At 38.1% G+C, this 23,387-nt stretch overlaps 1 protein-coding gene across 3 annotated transcripts in view; it reads right to left on the reverse strand.

Annotated features, from left to right (window-relative positions):
- The window catches only part of SULF1 (sulfatase 1), a 101,759-nt gene extending 79,112 nt beyond the window's left edge, over positions 1-22,647 (reverse strand). For all 3 annotated transcript variants that reach the window (XM_030505162.1, XM_030505181.1, XM_030505191.1), the window contains exons 1-2: positions 22,607-22,647; positions 20,215-20,312 (exon numbers count right to left, since the gene is read on the reverse strand). The gene's annotated coding sequence lies outside the window, so the exon portion shown is untranslated. The remainder of the gene's footprint in view (positions 1-20,214; positions 20,313-22,606) is intronic.
- Between the last annotated feature and the right edge of the window lie 740 nt (positions 22,648-23,387).

Below are 23,387 nucleotides of genomic sequence, written 5' to 3' on the forward strand. Positions count from 1 at the left end.
TATTGTTATTATTTTTCCTCTTTTTTTCCTTCCTTTCTTTTCTGTCCCATTACATCATCTTTATCTCAGCCCATGAGTTTTCTCACTTTTACGCTTCTGATTCTTGATTCTTGATTATGCTTCCGGGGGGCGGGGGGAATGAGCAAGCAGCTGGGTGGTGCTTAGTTGTTGGCTGGAGTTTAACCACAACACTGTATTTCTTCAGAAATGTATAGTGCTTGTTACACTAAGAGCTAAATTAGGGAACTGGAAAAGGTTTACTGATGTTTAGCTATTTACCTAATAAAAAATTTTCAGACTGGTTCATGTTACAGTCTTCATCTGTGTTATGATTCTCTGCCATATATAAATATGGAACATTCTATATTTAAATGCTCCTCAACACCATTGCCTTTTCTCTCTTTGAAGACAGTGGGCATTTAAATTGCATAATCTACAGGGCATTCAAACTTCAGAAATGACAATACCAGTGGGGACTAAAATATGACGTATCGCTTGCTGCTGTTGTGGACTATCATGGCAGATGCATCATCTGTTAACTAGGCATGTCATCCATTGCAGCAAGTGGAGAACATCTTGAATAACTGTAAGTTAGCACAGTTGTGCCAGTGGATGAACTTGCTGATCCCATGGTCAGGCTATTATTATTAACCTGATACTTTGTTCACAGATACCTAGATCACATGCTCCCGCAGAAACAAAAAGTCTTCACAACATGCTTGTGCCTCAAGGAACACCACTTGCTGGCGTTCAAGTAGTAGTCACCATCTGTTGTTGATGTTTTGGTTCATTACTGGCATAGACACAGGTAAGATGTTCTTTTCTATCCATCATTACCAGAATTGTTTTTGAATGTATCTAACAATATCAACTAACATCTGAACCTAATTTTTGCTCAAGCACCTTTCCTCTGCCCTAGAAGCAGGACAGGAGCTTAAAATAACTGACAGCATAGAGGCAAGCTTCCTTACCAGAAAGGAAGCCATATTGCAGATGGGAGGAACCAGAAATTATTAGTCTAATGAAAATATTTTCCCAAGTCTTTTCAGTGTAAAATGCTGGAACTTCAGTAAAAGGAAACTTTTACGGTCTTGAAATCAAAGTTTTCTCTAGTTCCACACCTAACTATTACTGCTGCTGTCACCTGTGCATTGAAGTATCTCCCTCCCATTTTGGAAATTATTCTGTATCTTTCAATAGGCAGTGGTTATGGTTAATGTATTATTCTTATTAACTGGCCTTCTAGAAAAAGATATTGACAGTTGAAAATAGGATACAGCCATTAATAAGGCATGCAGCCATCTTTATTTACAAATCTTTTCTGAACTCCACAATTTTTCTCTGATGCTCAGTGGTTATGCATTCGGTGAATATTTCCTGCCTTTTCCCTTCCTCCAAGAAAATCACATAGTGTAAGCACATCAAAGCTGTTGACTATAAGGAATTAGCAAGTAATCACCCTGTGGAGGGTCTCTCAGTCTATGAATACTACTAATAAGGCAATAAGTATGAGAGTTTCCTCAATGTGTAATTGCTTACTCTTCATCTCAGCAGGTTTTTCTTTACTTAATCATCAGCAAAATAACCCATGTAAATCACAAAATAGTCTAGTTGTTTGATCATTCCCTTTCTTTGTGTTAGCCCTTTGATATTTAACCTCCCATTTTAGTCAGCTTTACAAGGATGTTTTCCAGAGAAACAGTATGTCTCATTTGATGCTAAATTAATCATTTGAAGAGAACATGTATGTTGCTAGGCTGACAGTAAGTGTCTGCATATGAAAGCAGGCCCAGCTGTAGGCCACAATGAGTTCCTTCTGCAACAGACCAAGAGCTCTTCATCTTTATTGACCTAGGGAGCAGGTCAGATATGATGGCTGCTATAACAAAGACATTTCTTGAATACAAAAATGCCTTTGCAGCCATGCCAGCTAATCAGTCTGAAAATCTCCATTTTATTTGGCTTTAAAATACTTCAAGATAACAGCACAATACAGCTGACATGCTAGAAGAAAGGCTAATACTTAATCTTTTCCAAGCCATGACAGACATGCAAATTAACATCTGACTGGAGATGGTAAGCCTTTTGGCAAACTCTAAATATCTTTGCACCTACTAACTATGATTATGATAACCATTCTATGACTCTATGAACTAAAGCAATAACTAACTCCAGAAGAAAGTAACTTCACCAGGTAGATAAAACACTTGCATCTTTATTATTACAAAAATAAAGTCTTTGCCATAAGCAATGAGATACGTTGTCCCTGCTTTGCTCTGCAAATATTATTCTTTTCTCCTAGCTTATGAGAGAGTAAGTAAACTGTATGCTAACTATAGCACATTTAGCTGTTATTTTCTAAGATCAAGCAGATGGTAGTGAACTGTGTGCAAGAGGATGCTGAAAAGTAGTAACTTAGGATCCACCTGGATTCAGTTCTAAGGCCACCATGATGGAAAATTAATACTCTTACACAAACGTGTATGTGTTACATAAGAGGTAAAAACTTAATACTTAAAATAACATTTAAAATTAAATTTTAAATGACAATTTCAAAAGAAAGAAAACCTAACAGAATTAATATTCTTCTCAATAACAGGATAAGCTCTTACCCACAGAGGTAGACAACACTTTGTAAAACTGCTCCGAGATTAAGGTATGTAAGTTATGTGGCAAATATTATAGGGATCTTAGTTACTATCCTGCCTCATGGGATGAAAAGGAGCATTTAACCGCTGGGCTCCTGCTGGTTTTGAATGAGTATCCAATGCTTCATTAATATTTATCCCTTTTTCTTCTAACCATACTATACATGCTTTCTTTCGGAGTTTCAGGAAAACCAGCAATTATCACATCAAAGGTCATCAGTCCACCAGGGAAACTTCAACCCTTAACTGGTGGAGAATTGCTTTAGCTTTTGCAAACATCTCAGATCAGGCGAGCAAGTGTTTTCCCTCCTCCCTTCCCTCCTGTGACTCTTGTTGGTTTTATTTAATCAGCTTAGAAGACCTCCTTAGTTTTCCTGTGTTGCCATACGCTATCCTAGACATCAAAAAGATTTTTATACTGCTGTTATATTTATACAGAGGGAATAAAAGAATAACAATGATTTAACCATGCTGCACAATAGGTCCAGTATGAAACAATCTGCAGGGCTCTGCTTAAATTTCCCAAAAGATATTTTTGTTCAGCTCCATTCCAAAGTTATTGGGAACACTCTCACTTACGTCAACAGTAGTGGTAGCATTAAAGAAAGTGATCCATGCAGATGAAAATGGCAAACAGAATTGTTCAAGTTACTGAACAGCGGAAATCAGGAGAACAACTGAAAAATTAAGAGACTCTACTCCTGCCAACAGCAAACATTAAATAAAAAGATATGAGTCAAACCCCAAGACAAATCAAGAAACTGTTTTCAAAATAACGATAATTTAAAAAATAATAAATGCTGCATTCATGTTACTTATCTTTTGGCTTTATTGCCCCTACGGTTGTGCATTTTGAAAGTTTTTTTGGCAATCCTAAGTCCTAAAGAACATTCATTTTGTCTTTCAAATGAGAGATAATTTTTCCTAGGATCATACCATGCCAAAACTGAGGTGTGTGATAAAGCAGAGAGAGTTGGCAAGGCTAAAAAGGTGTTTTCTTCAGGGCTGAGGAAGGGAGAGTTCTGATGACACACAATGGGAAGGGCACCACACTCATCTGTGTTTCCAGCCTCACTGGAGAATGGATGATCAAACATCATTAATTCTGAGTACTTTTTTTTTTTTTGGTTCTTGTACCTTTGCATAATAAATTGATTTAGGTGTGTAGGAATCTTGATGCTAATCAAAACATGACTTCAGTGTCATGTAGCCTGCTAGCTTGGGCAGGTTACCTCCACTAAAACAAAGTATCATTCAGTGCTTGAAAAAAAATCATTAAAATAAATCAACAAATTTGGCAGAACTGTCAGGGAATACTGCTCCACTTTGTCTGAAGTATCATTTCTTTCTGACTGCTATTTCTGGCTCTGATCCTTTATGCAACTCCTGTGGCCAAATCCCATTAAAGGAGAGTCTTTCCTACTTTATGTGTGAAGCTGTGCAGGGAATTAGCCTTCATAATATCGTAAAGCAAAACTGAGTAATTTTATCCAATTTACTGCTTTAATGTAATTAGTTAATTGATTTGATTTAATAATTTAATTCATGTTCCCCAGTGCCTCCTTTAAAAATAGAGAGTAGGAGGGAACACTCTTATGTACTGAGCCAAGGAAGCTATATGTTTCTGAAGCATGTTTTGCATCTTGATAGAATTACAAGTTTGTAATTCCCTGTTTCTCTTCTTTACAATAAACTAATCTCATGTCTGTAAGGGTGGGGACCCATCTAAGAAGCCACAGAATCATATGAAGCTGAAATTTCAGCCTTTCCCAGCTCTGCAGGCCTCCTTACCAAGACATGAGTTGGTATGTCCCTCCCGCATGAAAGACTTCCCTCACCATGCACTATATCATGCAGTGTATTTGGTGAGGGTACTGTTCTTGTACTCATCCTCATAGGGCAGAAGGGGAGAAGAGAGCGACAGGCAGAAGAGCTGTTTCTTCTCCCAGACCACAGAAAAACCTGCTGTCTTCTTCTTGGATGCTGGCAAGGTTGGGAACATTGGTATTACTACTATGCTCTGCATCACATAATTGCCTTAAGCTCCTTGGACACCCTGCTAATGCAGGGCCTCCTATACAGTTAATTTACTTAAGGTAAATATAATAATTTGATTTTACTGTACTTTCATATTACTGCACCTACTCCTTGGGTGTTCAAGAGTTCAGTGTTGTTGGCCAAGCAAAGTAAACTCAACAATTAACTGGGAGCATTTTTGTATAGAAATGGACTTTTTGTTAAAAAGTGACATGAAATGTTAAACAATTGGTTTGTTCAAATAGCTAAAGTGACTGAACATTTGAGCTTGACTTGAGAACATGAATATTCTCACAGCAAAACACAGTGCACTGAGGAATTTTGCCTATGGCTATGGTATGAATGAACTGAATCATCCCCTGAAAAAGAGACATTTCTTCGATCTTCAACTGAGCATGTAAAACATAGAAACCAGTATAGCATAGCAAACAAGCTGCCATTTGAGCAGTGAAATTTTACTTTTTTGTTTTATGATTAGTACATTTGGTGACACTGATATAGTCTTCATAATTTCTAGTTACTGCTCTGTTTTTAGCCCTGTTAACTTTGGTACAATTCAGATAGATAGTGGAGAAGCACAGTAGAAAGCAGCCACAGAATCAGCTGAAAGAGTTTCACTTGGGTGCACTGAAAGTCCATTCACATGGGCTGAAAGGAGCTCCCCAGGTAGGGAAGCATTGGCAGCAGACAAGGGACACATCACAGGTCTGCTAATGTGAAAGCCAAGTATGCTGAGCTGCCCTTGAGTTAGATCCTTAAAGATGAAAATAACAGCGGAAACCACCAAGGCTTTTCTTAAGCTTTCTGTTACAAAAATGGAGACACTATTCCTCTTGGTTAAAAACCCACTATTGCTATCAAAATCTTTGTCCCAACAACACTCAGCTACAGTACTACATCGTGAGTGTCTATGAGTTGTTAGAAACACACTAAGGCTCTTAAGCTGCTACAGAACATTTGACTTGGGGAGTTAAAGGACAGAAATGATGTGCTAACAAGACCTGCTCTGGTTGTTTCTGCATGGTGTGATAAGCTGATTTTTCACCATGGACCTGAGCATATTACCCAACAGATCACCTCTTTTCTTGAATTACAGTTCTGCAACACGGGCACCTTGAAGAAGGATCAGTTTACCTGTTGGATACACTTAAAGTTTCTAAAGCTTTAGGGCAAGACACAAGTTTATGGCACAGGGGCTTTTGCAGTCTGTGCTTTCTTTTTCCAACAGGTTGAGGAAATTCAGTTGAAGAATACAGTACCTGGATTACACCACTGGAAGGGCAGAGGTTGCACAAGGTTTGCATTTTAATGAATTTATAGTATGTCTATAGGCTAGCACAATCACAATGAAATAAAAAAAGAAATGTTCCCAAAGCTTTATGTGAGTTATGGGTTTCTTATTGCCCTCAGGCACTGCATATTGCAAGACAGTTGCTTGTCTAAATATAAGGCTGTGACTAACTGATGATTAATTAGCTTAACTTACTGCTCTCATCAGATTCACTACTTTCACAAGTAATTTCTTACATGACTTAGCTCATGTAGGCAAACTTAGGCAATTATTGACATAGTTCAAATAATTAAACACTCCTAGCAGAAAGGCTCAAGGAAATACAAGCAAACTGAAGTTTTACCAAATGTCCTTAATGAAGTTTTCTCTGGGGTTACAGGCAACAGATTTTTCTGGTTCCACAGAGCTTTCAGAATCTGTTCCACATGGCATGTCTTTGGTCCTTGTTTTGTTAAGAAAAGATTAAAGGACTTGCCCAGGCAAATAGCAAGACATGGTTGGAACTACCTGTATTTGTGGGAGTTCCCAATGTATTTAACAGACAATACCGACGGTAGTTTCCTTCTCAGTTTCAGCAGTGTCTTAATTTTGCCACTGTTTACATTAAATGTCTATGAAGTTTGCGTCAGAATCTTGTTTACAGTCACAATTTAGAAATACTTGCTGTATGTGATTGTTACCATATGGGTCAACAGGGCTATATGCTGTCAAATATCAACCACAAATGCATCAGACTATGCTCCACTAATAAACAGGACTATCCAAATAAAACTGTTAATCACCTTTCAAATTGTGAAGCTCAATTGATTCATATTTTAGAAAATTCTTGATGATAAGTTGCTGTACAAATTAAAAATATTTGCAGTCCATAGAATCCTTCGCTTCAGCACATCGGAAGTGTTTTTCTTGTTACATTTTCTCTAGTTATGTTTCATCTTGTCCATGGATCTTAGTTTTCCATTGTCTAACAGGATGTTTGAAGTTTCTGGATTTCATTTCTACACAAGCTAATATGATAGTTTCAGAACCTCCACTACTTGAAATAGGACTTTTGAAAAGAAAAGTAAAAGTAAAGAAATTAACATACAATCATAAAAAAGCTGGGGGAATATCCCAAAAGTTTATTGTCCAGATTTCTCTACAAGGGCAGCTAAGAACAGCTTCATTTGGAAGTGCCTCTGTGAGGTATAGAAACAGTGTGCTTCACCTGCAGCAACTTTCACAGCCATGATAAACCACAAAGATTTTAATAAATCTGAGGTTAGGCTTTCAAGATTACTCTAGAACATAGATCTCTCACTGTCATATGAAGAAAGTACATGTGTATGAATGTTAAAAGTCTGGACTAACTGAAATAATCAGTGCTAAAGCACTGTTTCTTGACACAGGCTTTCAAGAGCTGCCCAGGTCATGGTGCCAGTGTCAGTCTCGAATTGATGCATTAGAAAATCCTGATGTGAAGTACAGTTTAGACATGAATACACATCCTTACAATCAATTTCTTATTGACAACTTAAAAACACCCAAACTACTAAACGTAAGTAAGCACTAAACTCCCCATAATCTACAGATAGCTGGAGTGGATTTTGGAACACATGGACCACTCTGACTGAACACAGGTCCATGCAATTCTTCCTGGCACTTCAGACAAATGTTAGTTAAAATAAAAACAAAACCAAAACCAAAACAAGTAACAAACTGAAAAAACTTGTGACATTGTGCCTCTACTAATAAACAGCAAACTCTTCCTCTAGATAAATGGACCATGGTATAGAAGCAATTGCTTCACTCCCCCCAGCCTTTGTCACCTGCCAGCCCCAGGGTTGCCACCCATGCCAGCTCCGTTATAGGTCTGGCAGAGCAGCACTGAGCCCAAATTAATAAAGCCCAGCTGGATACAGGTTGACACCACCAAAAGCCTCTGTGTTTCCCAGGGAACTGGCTTAACATGGAGCCAGATAAGATTCATATGGGTTTATTAACTCCAGCTCTGTATAATGAGAAAGCAGTTGTACTGATTGTGGAGTTGAGATGCTCCTGGAAGCAGTGTAACCACATTCATGTGGCTCTGAGCTTCAGCTAATATCTGTGGCACGAATGATCTGCAACACATGGATAATCAAGCACTGACTGTACCCTGCTTCTGAAGGGGTGCACAGCCAGCATACCTAGTGAGGCAGTACTGAGACAGAAGAACTTAAGAGCTTTGAGCCTAAAAGAAGTTCAAACCCTTCTTTATTTTGAGGCTGTCAACAACTTGTTTTGCACAGAAAACCAAGACTGAATATTATTATTTAAAGGAAAGAATTTTATTACTTATAGTCAGAATCACCCAAGCACAAAAATCTGTGAATCACTTCAGGTCTGTTGTGACCAGTTGTCAGTGCTGAGCCTCTCTTGAGGTATGAACGTGACCCTGAGGACTCCATCCTGCTTAGCATTAAACAACTTCTGAAGGTGGCGACTGCTCATACTTTGTGGTACTAATCATTATTTGGAATTGTTCAGACTCTACAGGACTAGCTTTCTAACTTCTGGTTTTAATATTTTCGTTGGAAATGCGTAAGCATAATAGACTTATGTAATGCTTAATGGGAGTTAGCATTACTAAATGCTTGCTGAGCACCCTGAATATCTGAAACATGAGAAGGATACTCTAGAGTTACTTGCCTTATGAATACAGGTATACATATCCCTCTCATGATAGGTAAATGCATATAAAAGTAAGTTAGCCATACACTGGATTTTAATTACCCCTGAGGGACACATAACAGGTTGAACAGGTTGAATCACAGCAACAAATCTAATCCAATCACCATCTTTACCTCACACATACATCTGTATCTACTTAAATAATGACATTAGGTGAGATTCACCTCCACATTGTAGACACCTAGATTTAATTCTCAAAATGTCAGTGTCACTACATGCAGTAAGTGTCTAAGCTCCCACAACAGGCAGAAGGGAATCTAGTCTGTACAGTTAGGGGAACCTGGAAACTATTTGGCTGTCCAGGTGCAGCTCTCCAAGCCACACTGGCTATGTCAACCCAAATGCTATTTCCTGTAATGGGAGACCAGATCTTCACACACTTACACCTACATCTAGGTCTCTGAATCTCACACAGTAGATGAGGTAATTGGTGTCATTTCTTAGTTATTGCCTACTCCCTTTTACTGAAAATATATGAAAACCCCACAAACTTGAAAGAGTTTTAGGATATAATCAACCTACTGTACATACATGGACTAAAATCTCCCTGGAGATGCTCCTTCAAGTTGTGCTTAAAGGTACAACTATTGTACAACTACAAAAGGTACAGAGAAAGAGGAAGAGAATGAAAGCGTCACCCTGGGGAGAGTTTCTTAAATTTTTATGATTTCTTAGCTTGTGTCTCAGGGGTCAATGACCACCACAACAAAACAAACCTAGAGATTATATCTTATGTTTTTACCTATATCTACCTAGAGGCCCACACAAACGTTTATGTATGCATTATTTTCCTTTCTTATACATGCATTTAAAACTCAGTACACTTATTTCCTCATAAGGGTAGAGAAAACATATTAATGTCCTATAATCTGCATCTGGGAGGGAAAACATAGGCTTGTGTTCAGAAGCATCAACTGTAATCCTGAATTTTAACAATATAAGGCAATATAATACCATTGCTTTTGGAAGAGTGACACTGATGTAAGACTTCACTTGCAACACTAAAAATCACTTACTGTGTTTCCTTATGCTATAAGGAAGCTGTGTCTGAGTACCCAGTGCTACTGTGAGGAAAAGCTTAGCACAATTTTGCCCTCTAAAGTTTTTATTTAGTTACTCCAAAGCCTATTATGCCATCATACTGGACAATGCCCTGTTCCCCTTCCTCTGCTCAGCTGTGCTAAGCAAGATCAGGAAGCTGTCAATATCCCAAATTTTGCTGTGAAGTGCTTGGGGGAAAACTATACTGCATTTTCAGATCATATTTAGTCTTGTCTTCCATCTACCATTTTTACATCTTCCACAGCTTTCTACAAAGATAAAAAGGCAACTGGGAAGACAATAAAAAGGAAAAGATTCAGGGATGTGTTCAAAGTTATGGAAACTTTGATAAGGAAAAATTTGACAACAGGAAAGAGAGAAAGGAGGCAGATGTGAGAAAGGCATGTCTATGCAGAAATCTGTGCTGATTAAGCTAATCAGGTTCAGTTAAACCTCTGCATGGACAGTTCTGGGAACTGTGACACATATGTGAACAAATGAAAAATCTCTAGCAGTACTTGGATCACTACAGCGTGAACCAGTGTACTCTTCAGCAAGCATGCAACAAATCATATCAGTGCCATTTCAGAGAAACTTAGGAGCTTAACTTCAGAAGAGCAATTAAATTAATCCATACCTATTGTGCTGCACGGCTTAAGATACCTAAAGTTCCTTGGAGACCTAATGCTAGGCTTCTGGGTCTGCTCAGTTGTCACCTTGTCTTTGTTGCACTAATTGCCTAAGATCCTGCCTTTTAGCTGTTTGGGAGATGCAAAGCAGGCATAAGTCTCCAAAGGAGACCAATTTGTGAGGCACACATTGACCATAGAAAATTCATGGGATATTGGGGATCCACCAGAAAACTGGAAGTCTGAGATTCAAGGCCTCCTGTTTGTGATGATGCCTGCAGCTCTAGCTCCAGTCCCAGGAGAGTTCCTCAGTCACCAGGCAATGGAGGGAAAAGGTTCAGTCTACCTCTCCTGGGAAAGCTGCTCCAGGCAAGATTCATATGCTGGGGAGAAGGAAGAGGGGGGGCTTGGTTCTGCAGGTTAGGTCACTTGATGTGGGGACAGAGCGCTGGCATTCTTGAGACCTTTCTGCTCTTTATCAAATGACAATTTGGGGATAATGTATAAACAGTCTAGGAGCAAGCACTGACACCGAGGACATGACTTCAGGCTCCAAGTATCTGCCTCCCAGAGAAGCCTGACTGTAGCCCTGACCCAGGTTTCTGCTTTTTCGCGAGACAAATAGGTATCTAGGGCATCTGTCCCTTTGCCATCCCCTATAACCCGTTTCCATTTCCCCTTGCTCAGATCCCAATCTGGGAGAAAAAAATCTACCAGACAGATTGTAGATGTTTGAAAATACTTAGCAAATTATATTCCCAGAGCGTCATGACCTTAACTCCCTTTGTTGGCTTTTGCCTTAGAGAACAAAACATTTCTTCAAGCATTCTTCACCACTAAAATGTAGAGGAGCAGCCATGTGTAGTCTGTGACTGTTTGGGAAATGTCAGGCTCCCATCTGAGTGGCTTAATGAATTTTCTGATTACCTGTTAAAGATGACTCACAACACTGTGTAAATCTTGGTATTGTTACATGACTTGCTTCGTCACTCAGCAACCCAGGAAGGAGCCAGGAAAGCAGCACTTCGGCTCTGCTGCTGAGTTTCAGCTGTCTGATCAGGCTTCCTTGCTTAAGACCAATGCTTACAAAATTTCATAGAAGGTGGGGTTTTTTTATAACTGCAGTTGTAAGGCTAGTTTGACCTACCATACGTAAAATATATTTGATCCAAAAAATGCTTAGGAAACAGTAAATCTATAAATGATCCTTTCCATTTCTTTTTACGATCAAGAAGAAATTTTCTACCTAGGTAAAGCCAGCTTCAAAATTGTTTGTTATTTAGCTGAAGGCATAAAAATTCCTTAGGGAGGTCTGACTAAATGAAGCTATAGATTTCAGAGCTGGAGGTTTAATAATTTCCTCTGCTGTATGCTCAAAGGCACAGAGCTCTCTGTGCCTCTGGGCAGAGGCTATGGTTTCCCAAACTCATTGGATGAATGCTAAAAAGACCCTGATCCACTCAAACACAGAAACAACTTGTCATTACTTGCACTGTCAATACCTGAAAACATGTGACCTTTGCTGCTGGCAAAGTAACATCTTATAGCCCAGAGGTACATTAAATGAGCTTAACGTAGAATCAGTTTGACACTAACATTAATCTAGGGCATGTGGACTTAAGAGAATCACAAATCTTCTTTTATAGCTTGAAGCAGGTCAAACATCTCCCTTTATAGAAACAGCATTTGAATTCACAGAGCTAAAGAAAATACTCATTATTTAAAATAAACATCTCTAAGACATATACAAGATAGATATTTTAATTAAGTAGCTGCATTCTACCTGCTTACTTTTTCTCTGCAGTTTTAACAGCAAACATTATTCTACTCCTCACTAAACTCTTGTTTAGTTTGCTAGCATCAATAAAATTATACATTTCTGAACTGGCTGCATTTCAATTGCAGGTGTGAAAATCCCTCTTATTTTCTTCATATAGTGAAGTAACCAGTGCTACTTGAAAATCTATTTCTTTATACTTATAGAAAAGATGTAAGTCTGCAAAAAGAAAATTAAAAATGCCAGCGAAACATAAGAGCCAGGAATCTCTTCCTTTGTTACTTAGATAGAAGGCACACACATTTCAAGTTTGTACATGAAAGCTCTGATCTTTGGAAGTATTTTGTTGCTATTCAATGCACTGATCAAGAAGGCACATAAACTGTCGCCCTGCACTGAAAATTCAGCTTGCAAAGTGACTCCTTCTTATTTTGCAGCATTTGCTTAGTGAATAACAAACTTCATAACTAATCTAATGGCAAAAAAAGAAGAAAAGTTTAGTCTTTTTCTTTTTTCCCCATTATCTCTTTCTGGCCAATAATGTTAAAAAAGCAAATGGGCTTTTACGTCATCTTGTGTGTTAATAATTAATTGCATATATGTCAGATACAGTGGGGCAAGTGCCCCAGCAGTAAATGGCTTGTTCAGGTATTATAATGGTGATAATCTAACAATTAATTCTATATAGGGCATCTAAAGATTTTAGCCAGCAAATCTTTTTTAAAGGAATATGTCAATGTAGCCTATATACCTTTAGTACTAGTGATTTATAAGATAGAAGTTATGTTTGTAAAATAGCTTGCTAGACAGTGGAAGCTGTATAACTTTTAATACATTCATTGTAACCATTATGAATCACATGGGAACCTCATGATATTGGTCTTATGACAGAGTTGCACATTAATAAAAATCACCACAAATTTTTGGAAGTCTGAAAGCCTGAATAAACAACCCTACCTTTGAAATGTTCCTGGAATATGACAGATCCACTCAGCTCTCTCATCACACTGTTTTCAAGCAAACACCTATAACCATCCCTGTGCCACCTATTCCAGTTAATACCCTTTCAGTTCATAGTTAGATCTTTGCTGCTGTTTTATTTCAGCATCATGCTTCACCTTCACCTCTGTATCACCTCTCTTTATTTTTATCCCAGCCCATGCCATGTGTGTGATACAATATTCAGACTGGGAGAAAAGTCTCTCAGCAGAGACCCAGCAGATAATCTCAGCGCACCTGAGAATCAGACCATGCATTCAGAAGGTGGTACAATAGCACTTGGTAGTGACTAGAAGGGAAATCATGAGAAAAAGATAAAAATTACCAAAATAACCCCAAATATTCTCAAAATACTTATCTTCTTTCAGAAGGTTAAAAATTCATTATGACCCAGCTGAGTAACATGATGTGTAAAGGCCATTCGCTATGTTTGTTCTGAGCATCACAGAACATAATCCTTCTATAATATTTAGTGTAACCTAAGCATGAGACCCTGCAAACACCACTTCCATGGCATCATGGCCACTAGTTGGGATATTTACAAATTTATCTAAATCACAACCTAAATTCAAAGTCCAGGTTTCCATAGAAAAACTGTATTATTTTGTTGTTTCATGGTAATCTGAATGATTTCAGTATATATGCATAGTTTTAAATATTCAGGAACACACAATATACATGATGGTTTAATTTGGTACTATTTCAACTATAAAAAATTGTGGGGAAGGCCTCCTACTTAAAAGAAAAAGTTAAGAATAATCTAAAAATGCTGGTGAAGAATGTTTTAATTTCAATTACAATTACCATGTCATCATATCTTTATTTGTTTTCAATTAGTTGCATGGTTGAACATCGTCACTCAGTCATGTCTCCAGCTACTTATAAATATAGCATTAATGTCTATAAAGACCTGCTTTGTTAATCAGTGATTATATTTTATTGTCTTAGTCATCCTAATTTACATTTTACAGGATTTCAAAATCCCATAGAAGATCTGGACCTAAACAGCAAGGGGTCTGAGAACCCCGTCAGTTGGCACCTGCTTGGATACAGCCCTAGAGGTAAACCTTCCCACTGTGTGATACACAACTGTTAAGTCATGAAGCCTGGGATTTCTCTGTGGCATTTATGAGCATCCCATTACTGCATTATCCACGCACCCCGTAATCTGAAATGTATCTGTTTTTTGCAGGTTCCCTGGGAGATGGTGAAGCACTGTTTTCCCTGTGGCACTAACTGTAGTACTGTCATACAGGAAGTCTAGACTGGAGCAAGGAGGTGAGACTAAATCTGTCTAAATACCATGCTAATCAATTAACTAGTGCACCAGCTTTCTTACTGCAGTGTAACACCAAAGGAGCTGAGAAGAGGATGATGACTTCTTAGAGAATCTGTTGTGTACACCTCATCTCTTGTCTGTGCACACTCCTATATATTAGGAACTGCAAAACTGGCTGGAAACCCATGCACTTTTCTTCTACATGAGGAATAAAGTGCAAAACATGGTTGAATTCTTCCTCAGAAGTAAAATCCTCACACTCAACATTTCTTTAGGTGAGACCCTGTACTTCACTAATGTATAATTTGGTTGCTTGTAAAGAACAAAACCTACTAGGCCTTCATATGACACAGATAATAGGCCATTTTCTTCTTCCATCTGGGAACAGACCGAGAAGGCAGTAGGGAAAATGATTGCAACTGAGGCAACAATGAGCAAAGAAATGTTGTCTTAGATCTGCAAATCTGCAAGGCAACAACAAATGCTGGAAAGTTTTCCCATTAGGGTTTCTTGGCCCTGAGTCAGTAAGCTGCTTCATTGCTATGTCAATAGCACATATACATATATAAACACATGTCCAAGTGCTTTTCTCACTGCAAGTAGATTTAAGCAGTTGCAGATCTGTCATTTTTTTTTAGATGACCAAAAAAGTCCTCTGTGAAGAAATGTTAATCTTATCCATATACTTCACTCAAAAAGCATTTACAGTTTTAACGTTACTGTATCTCGCCACTGATGTCATGTTAGGCAGTTCTGCCTGTATGGTTTTACTCTAGCTGTTTTCTTTAGTCATTCTGGTTTTAAAACATAAAGTCATAAAAAAGTTCTCTTTCCAGTATTCTTTCTTTCTATTCCCTGACTATATAATGCAATATAGTTCCCGTGTGAACCTCATGAAGTTCAACAAGGTCAAGTGCAAGGTCCTGCATGTGGGTCCAGGCAATCCCAAGGAGAAATACAGGCTGCACAGAGAACGGATTGAGAGCAGCCCTGAGGACAAGGACTTGGGGATGTTGGTTGACAAGAAGCTCAACATGAGCCAGCAGTGTGCGCCCACAGCCCAGGAAGCCAGCTGTAAGCTGGGCTGCACCAAAAGAAGCATGGCCAACAGATCAAGGGAGGTGACTGTCCCCCTCTATTCTGCTCCTGTGAGACCCCACCTGCAGTACAGCATTCAGCTCTGGGACCCCCAGCACAAGAAGGACGTGGACCTGTTGCAGCAAGTCCAGAGGAGGGCCATGAAGGTGATGGGAGCGCTGGAAAAACTCTTCTATGGAGACAGGCTGAGAGAGCTGCGCTTGTTCAGCCTAGAGAAGAGAAGGCTCTGGGAGACCTTAGAGCAGCCTTCCAATGCCTAAAGAAGCCTACAAGAAATCTGGAGAGGGACTTTTCACAAGGGCATGTAGTGATAGGATAAGGGCGGAATGGCTTTAAAGTGAAAGCGGGTAGATTTCAGTTAGATATAAGGAAGGGTGAGGGTGGTGAGGCACTGGCATAAGTTGCCCAGAGAAGTTGTGGCTGCCCCATTCCTGGCACTGAACAAGTCCAAGCTGGATGGGGCTTTGGGCAACCTGGTCTTGTGGGAGATGTCCCTGCTGTACCCAGATGATCTTTTAGGTCCCCTCCAACCCAAACCATTCTGTGACTCTATGATTCTATGATCATTACAATCTTAATGATGTTATAAGCTAATTACTTCCTAATAAAGACATTTTGTATTTTTGAAAGAAAAACTGTGGGATTCCTTTGGATCAAGTTACTGGCAGTAGAAATGTGTGGCTGAAAAATTCTCCATTCTTCTTAAACATGCAGCTGAATGGAAATTTTTTGAAGCAGTAGAGGAAATACTGACACACAATTCTTCTACAAAATCCACTTTAAAAAATGCCTGCATGAAATATTAGAGATATTTTTATCAGACTATGTGTGTCTTATTTTGATGCTCTTCCATAGTACCAATTTTCCACTAAGGCATGTTAATGCAACTGATACTGGATAGGAAGGAAGTGACTTGGCCCTTACAGGAAAAAACCACCACCTAAATGTGGGAAAAGGTTCACAAATACTTCCAGAGACTGGCATTTAAAAAACTTTATCTTTAAATCTTAAGAGTACAGTTACACAAAAGTTTCTGCCTTCAGTTTGGTGCAAGCTAGGGAAGGAAGTTCATGGATCTATTTTTCTCTTGCCTGTCTCTTTTCCTGAACATACTCTCAGCATACTGCTCACCAAACTGCTGACTGCTATTTCCTTATTAAGGTATGCAGTGCGGACCAATTTGCTCCTAAGAAAGCCAATGAGGCAACCTAATCAGCAGCTGAGAACCCCTTCCACTAAGCAGCAGGAGGAAACGAAGGAGAAAAACCTCATACTTCCTCTTTGGAGTTCTACTTAGTGTGAACTAATTTAATAGGGATGAGCAGCCACAAAGGCAAATAAGTGCCTGTTGCTTTGGGTAAGTGACATGTGGTAGGTTATGGATATACTAAAAGTGAATCCCAGAATCTTCACTTTCACAGCTTCTAAAGTGAAAAATCCTAGATCACAGAGTTTCTCCTGTATTGACAGGCTGTAAAAAACTCCCTCTGGGTCTTAATCGATGGTGTATATAGAGAAACATAAAATGTCTATGTGTGAGAGGGTGATGGAAAAAGAAACCAAATGGAAAGAGCATGTGTTTACCGGGTCAGATCAGAAATGTGCTGTGGGCAAGAAAGTCACAAAATAAAGAGAAACTGAAGGGGCAAATTTGTGTCTCCTTGGAATATCTCATTAGCTATACCTATTATAGTTAAAAGCTATTTACCCTAATGCATTTAGGGGGAAACCCCCTTATCTTTCAGCTAATAATCTCCTCCTGCATAATCCTGTTTTCCAAACTGAGAAACTTGACAGCATGAGAGGAAAAAAAGAGTTGAGAATGAATCAGTTTTGTTTCCGAAAGTGGAATATACTAATGAGATAGAATTAAGGTCACTGATGACAGAGGTCACTTGGGAGGGATGCAGAAGCAAATAGTTTAATTCATGCTTTTTAGCAGATAATCTTTGTGTGGGTGCATGTCTCAACATGTATGTGCATGCAACACAGAGATGTACCTCGGTGTTAGAGGATTTTTCCCATGGGATTTCCCTGGTTTTGGTAAGTATTTCCTTGCGAACTTTTAGCAGAAGACAAAGAAAAAGCCTCTAGACAAGGAGATGAAGACGCTTCACAAGATCATGGCTAGAGAAAGGCTGCCTGATTACAGATTCAGCATGACCTGATGGCATAGACAACTAATGACAATGAAATATCACAGCACAGAAAGAGGAACTCTACAAAAAGATCATAGTTCTGTTGGGCACCTTCTAGCAGAACACTCAGCAATACCTTCTGCTGATAGACCAGTGGATGTTCCCTCAGTGTGCATAAAGGCTAATGTAGTGAACTGTAAAAAATGATACTTGCACTTGCTGCATGTCTCTGTTCCTCAGCTTCCCAGCCTCTCCTAATAGTCTACTGCCCATTGGGATTTTTCCAAGTTATTCTGTGAGACCCATCTGACCATCTATTCAGGTTTCTTGCTTGGAAATACCAATGGTCAGCCCAGTACTCCTGACCTATATATAGATCTCTCACACAGATTCACAGTCTTAAGCCCTGTAACCTGGACTGAAATACCATAATGCAAGACTCTCCAGTTCTTGTTTCAAGATACTGCTCATTTCAGATGAGGTGAAATAGATTTTTCAAGCTCTTATACTTCCCCAAAATAAACTGGGATCCAAAAGCCTGTTTGGAACTGGGACTAGGATATGTGTGTATGCAGTAATGAAACTACATTTCTAAAAAACCTGACCCCAAGGGTTAAGTTGCATTCAACGTAATTAACTGAAGTTGGCTTTTGGAATGTCAACGGATAATGTGCCAGGAAAGTCTTTGCACTGAGAGTGCCATTAATAGATTATATACATAAGAGACATGATTTTTAAGCTTCAGGTCAAAAAGCCACCTTTTCTTTTTTCTTGGAATTTTCCAACTATTTTATCCATGGTGCAAGCGATAACACTTTATTTCATAATAAATATTCTAAAGGCATTCCTAATACTGACAAATATGAACTACATTTATGTATACTTCACAGTTATAGTTTCATTATATGAGATACCATGACCTCAAATCTGTAGAGAAAAAGTAGGTTTATAAATTTTTCTTGTGAAATCTCTCTACAACAGCAGATGATGTACTCAATAAAAAGTGAACCTTTAAAGTTTCAGGTTAGATAAACAATGTCCAAGCTTTTTTTTTAAATTTTTTTTTATATTAACCTTTGTATTTGAAAAAATTGCACCAAAATCTTCCAATATAAAGTCGTTCATAAGATTATTTGTGCTTCCTGCCTTTCGTCATAATAATGATCCAATTCATCCTCTTCAACAAAAGCAAAATCACTCATGCAAATCATATTATTTCATAACTTCCACTTCTATGAAAATCTAAGGCCAAATTCTTGGCCTTACTCTAGTTGACCTCTTTCAAAGCAACCTAGGAAAAATATAGATAAACCTATAGATAAATCTAGTAAGAATTTAGATAAAGTTGGGAGAAAACAAAGATGGAACTGGAGATAATTATTAGATTGATGGCATAGGACAGCCGTGATATGCTCTATGCAAGCAAACAATATGTGCTTTATATGGGACCAATATACAGCCATACATCTGGAGGAAAAAGAAAGCAGATTGAATAATCTTATACTCATTCTAATTGTTATGAAACCTTATCTGGAGATCTGGCAATTTAAATATTCTGTAATTAAAATAAACTATGAGCTAACATGTCAAATAGTAACGGGTTCCAAACAAAATTCCATACAAAGACTCGCACGTGAAATAAACTTGATATATACCAGCTGTCTTGTATTGCTGGTAATGTCTGAATTTTAAATCCAAATTTACCTCTGCCACACATATACCTGGTATTAAATCACATGCATTTGCAAATTGTTTAACCAGATATACTTTATGTAAATGAGGTGACAGAAAATAATACAAATGAGATAAAAAATGAATCTCAGAGCATTTCAAGCTTCCTGCTCTGTGCTCTGTCTTGTGGGTTTATATTTTTATTTGTTAAGTTGAGACATATGATTTGATACACAGCCTAGTGCCATAATTCCCACATCACAAGGTCACCACACAACTTGCTGTGACCTCCTAATCCTACCTAAAAGTCAGCCAGGCCTTGAAAGCACGTAACTACTGCAGATCTTTTGGAATTGCTTTGGCAGAGTCACATAAGACAGCTTGTATAATGCTTTTCTTTACCATGACCAGCTGCATACAGTGAGATTAGCTTCAAGTTTTTATAATCGTCATGTTCACATAAACAAGGGAAAATTCCAAACCATTACTTTTTGCTTAATGTATATATTTCCCTGCAGGAAAAGTGCACTTTTATCTTGACATAACTCAAGCCCATAAAGTATTCTTTTTCATAAGCTCAAGAAAGGCATACATTTTGTTCACAGGATATTATTTAACAACCACAAAACATACAATTTCTGGATGCCTTAAAAAATAGAAAGTTAATAGTAGCAAACTTTAGATTGAAAAGCTATCTGTGTAATCATTTACTGGCTCACTATAATGTTAAGGGTCCTTGGGTTAGTCTTGAGCCTTTAAAGTTTGGCAGGATAGAACCTCCAGAAGATTTACTGCAGCTTAATTATTGACCTGACATAATACTCAGGCTATGTAGCACATGCTGATGGCTTGTTTGGTTTAATTAATTACTGAATAAGCATTTTATTTTTGTACCTTTGAAGATTTCCTGTAGTTAATGTGGCTCGGTTAATTTTCATAGCATTGGACAGAAGTCTGTATGTGTTGCTCAGAGAATGTATTATAGGCAAAACCTGCAAAAAGGTGAAAACACATTAATAGTAATAGCTGCTAGGAGTCACACGTTTTAGCTGTAACACAAGCTCTGTTCATACTAGATTTAAAATTTGTTTGCAAAACTAAACTTATTCATTACTATTTACTTTGCTGAATCACCCTGCAGAAACAAGTTTATCCATGTCTAATTACGTTGCTTAAAACTTAGTAAGATGCCATAGTTACAATAATTGAAACATTAGAGAGCATACGTTAATTTTTCAAGATCCAGACTTCCTTGTGTTTTGTTCATTATTAAAGTACCAAGTAATGTGTACCTGATTTTTCAGTGCCTTAATACACGAAAAACTTATGTTCTTATAAGCTGAAAAAACTTATGGCAGATGATCTTCTACATGAGAAAAAATTAAATTAATTGTATTGTAAAATAACTGTACAGAAATTATAAGCTATATTTTATTTAGCTGTCAAAATCAAATGGAAGTGCTTTCCTTTTGCATTCCTTGTGGGAAAGCTCTACCAAATATAACAGAAATGTGTATCTTCAAGTTAAGAGTTCTCTTACTGTTTGGCAAACAAAATTTTTGTATCTCCAGCCTCAGATTCTAATGGATGGTTCAAATAGCTACCAAATAGCTACATCACTAAATTCTGTCACTTTTCAGGATATTTTCTGAGACTATCTGTAATATTTTAATAGAATTTTCAGGTTTGGAGATCCTCATCTTGGTTTTCATAATTGTTCATAAATTTATTTGTTCTTTTCTAAAATGAAGTAATATTGAAATCATGCATAAATTAGCACAAATGAGTCCATTTTGTCTTTAAGTAACTGAAAGGTAACTACCAGTACTACTATATTACTCTAAATTCCTCACTTATCTTCCTTTGACAAGAACCAACTGATTCAGATCTACTTTCTCGTTTTCTGACCAGAGCTACTATTAAGATGCAAAATCTTATAGGTGACTCCGGTCAGAAGAAACTTCCACTGACATAAAAGAGCTCTGTTTCATGTATTTTCATGAACACAGGAAATATTCTGTTGACATGGGCTGTAGCTTCACATTTCCTTAGCCTCAACTAGTCACAAGCTTCTGACAGAGGAGATACCACTTTCCTTTCCCATCTGGCGGCGCATGTCTCCAATGTATGCCAGCACACATGCTCCTGGGGTTGAAGGGAACCAGGTGCAAGAACTAATATGACCAAGTATTAATCCTGCCAGCCACAAACATGCCAGCAAGCCAGCAAGCAGGTTAATTTTCTGATGTGTCAGCCCTGTCATCTGCCTCCCTGTCTTGTAACACCACTGCCAGTGCTGTCACAAGAAAGGAGCAGAAATTGGGGCCACCACCCCAGCAGTCAGCACACCTATCATGAAACCCTTGCCTTGGACATGGGGCACTAAAGCCACCAGACAGGGTTTTCCTTCCTAAACTAGCCTGTCAGTCAAAAAAGTTTCTCTCTGGGCTTTACTTTCCTCTGTTGTGAAGTCTCTCTGAGTCTTTCTGCTTCCCTTCCTCAGGATCAATCTCCATCTGGCGCACCACCCTTCTGGGAAGGGCCAGACAAAGCCCAGCTGCCTAATGCTTACGCACTCTTGAACAGCTCTGGGGCTTGACTCTGGTTTTGGAACAAGCATGCTTTACTGTTTCTTACAGCTGTTTTACAAGGGCAGTGGCAGGGAAGTCTATCTGTTTTGAGGATAATGAACACAGTTAGATTCTTCATTTGAGAACTCATGAAAGGTCAAACCCATCCTTATTAGGAAAGCTTTGGTGACTTGCATAGACAGCAGTAACGGGAATGATGAACACCTATGGAGAGCATTATTTCATGCACAGCTAGGTACCTGGGACGAAAAAAAAAAAAAAAAAAAAAAGAAGGAAAGAAAGAAACACCAGGAAAAACTGGGGCATTTATAGCTTCCAGGGAATGGAATGGCAGGGAAACAAAAGAACCCTCCCTTCCCCTTCAACAAACCCAAAATGGAGATAATATAAATCAGGAAACCTGAAACACATACACCCCTAATGCGCTGGTACAAAATGAAATGTAATCTTTGCTTATCCAGTGCAGAACAGGTCAATATAGTGGCATATACAGTACCTGGCAGTGTACTCATTGTGTCAGTTAATCAGAAAGAACTGTAAATTTTAAATCACCGTCTTTTAGGTAGGCAAGACTGTGAAGGTCTGAATAAGTTTAAACGAAAAGACGCCAGTATCTGTGAATTTAACCAATTACCTCACAGTTATTACTATGCTGTAAATAAGTACTTGCAATATTATGGTCTTCTGAATCTTACCTGTTTCTTACACAAGAAAGAAATACTGTCTTTATTTTTCCACTCTTCCTCAGTTCAGTCTTTGGTTTTTTTTTCTGTAATAATTGAACCAATAGAAAGTTACAACAATTTCTAAGCAATAAATTCAATAATATTTTAAAAGAAAAAAACCCCAACAAAACAACAAATCACTTCCATTCATCTATACATTATTTCTAGGAATATATTCCAGCACATTAAGAAAGACATTTCAGAGAATAATGTTTTTTTGAGTTGTCCCATCAGCCTCACTGGGACCATTGCCTCTAATTTCAGCATGGAAGGGTTACAGCAAAATACATTGCTACTGCAATTTTCTTCATTTATCAACAATTCTCTTTCTTCTTTTATTCTTTTATTGAGAAGGTTATATTGATAGTGCACAGTATCTACAGAGGGCAGTAGCTCTCTAAAGCTGCTTCTGCAGGTGCAAAGCAGAAATCCAGCAAGACTTATTTAGATTCTGGCCAGTAAATTCAGTTAAGCCTGCTTCCTAATAAATCAAAAAACCAAACCAACGTGCTGTTAGGTTTCCAAGCTGGTAGTGTCTGTAAAAACCAATAGGTCTTCTGGGACTTCCCCTTGAAAATTTAAGCCCAGAATCTAGATTGAACACTCTTAATGTACAAAAAAAAAAAAAAATATACACAGGCATGAAATAATTTGAGACATGAAAAATGTTACTATTGTATTAGCTAGTATGCAGATTTTGCTCTCCTTCTTTGAGAGATTATTCTCTCCAGCTTTTAATAATGTATTTTTT

This window comes from Strigops habroptila, chromosome 1 (genome assembly GCF_004027225.2).
Source record: "Strigops habroptila isolate Jane chromosome 1, bStrHab1.2.pri, whole genome shotgun sequence".
Taxonomy (NCBI): Eukaryota; Metazoa; Chordata; class Aves; order Psittaciformes; family Psittacidae; genus Strigops; species Strigops habroptila.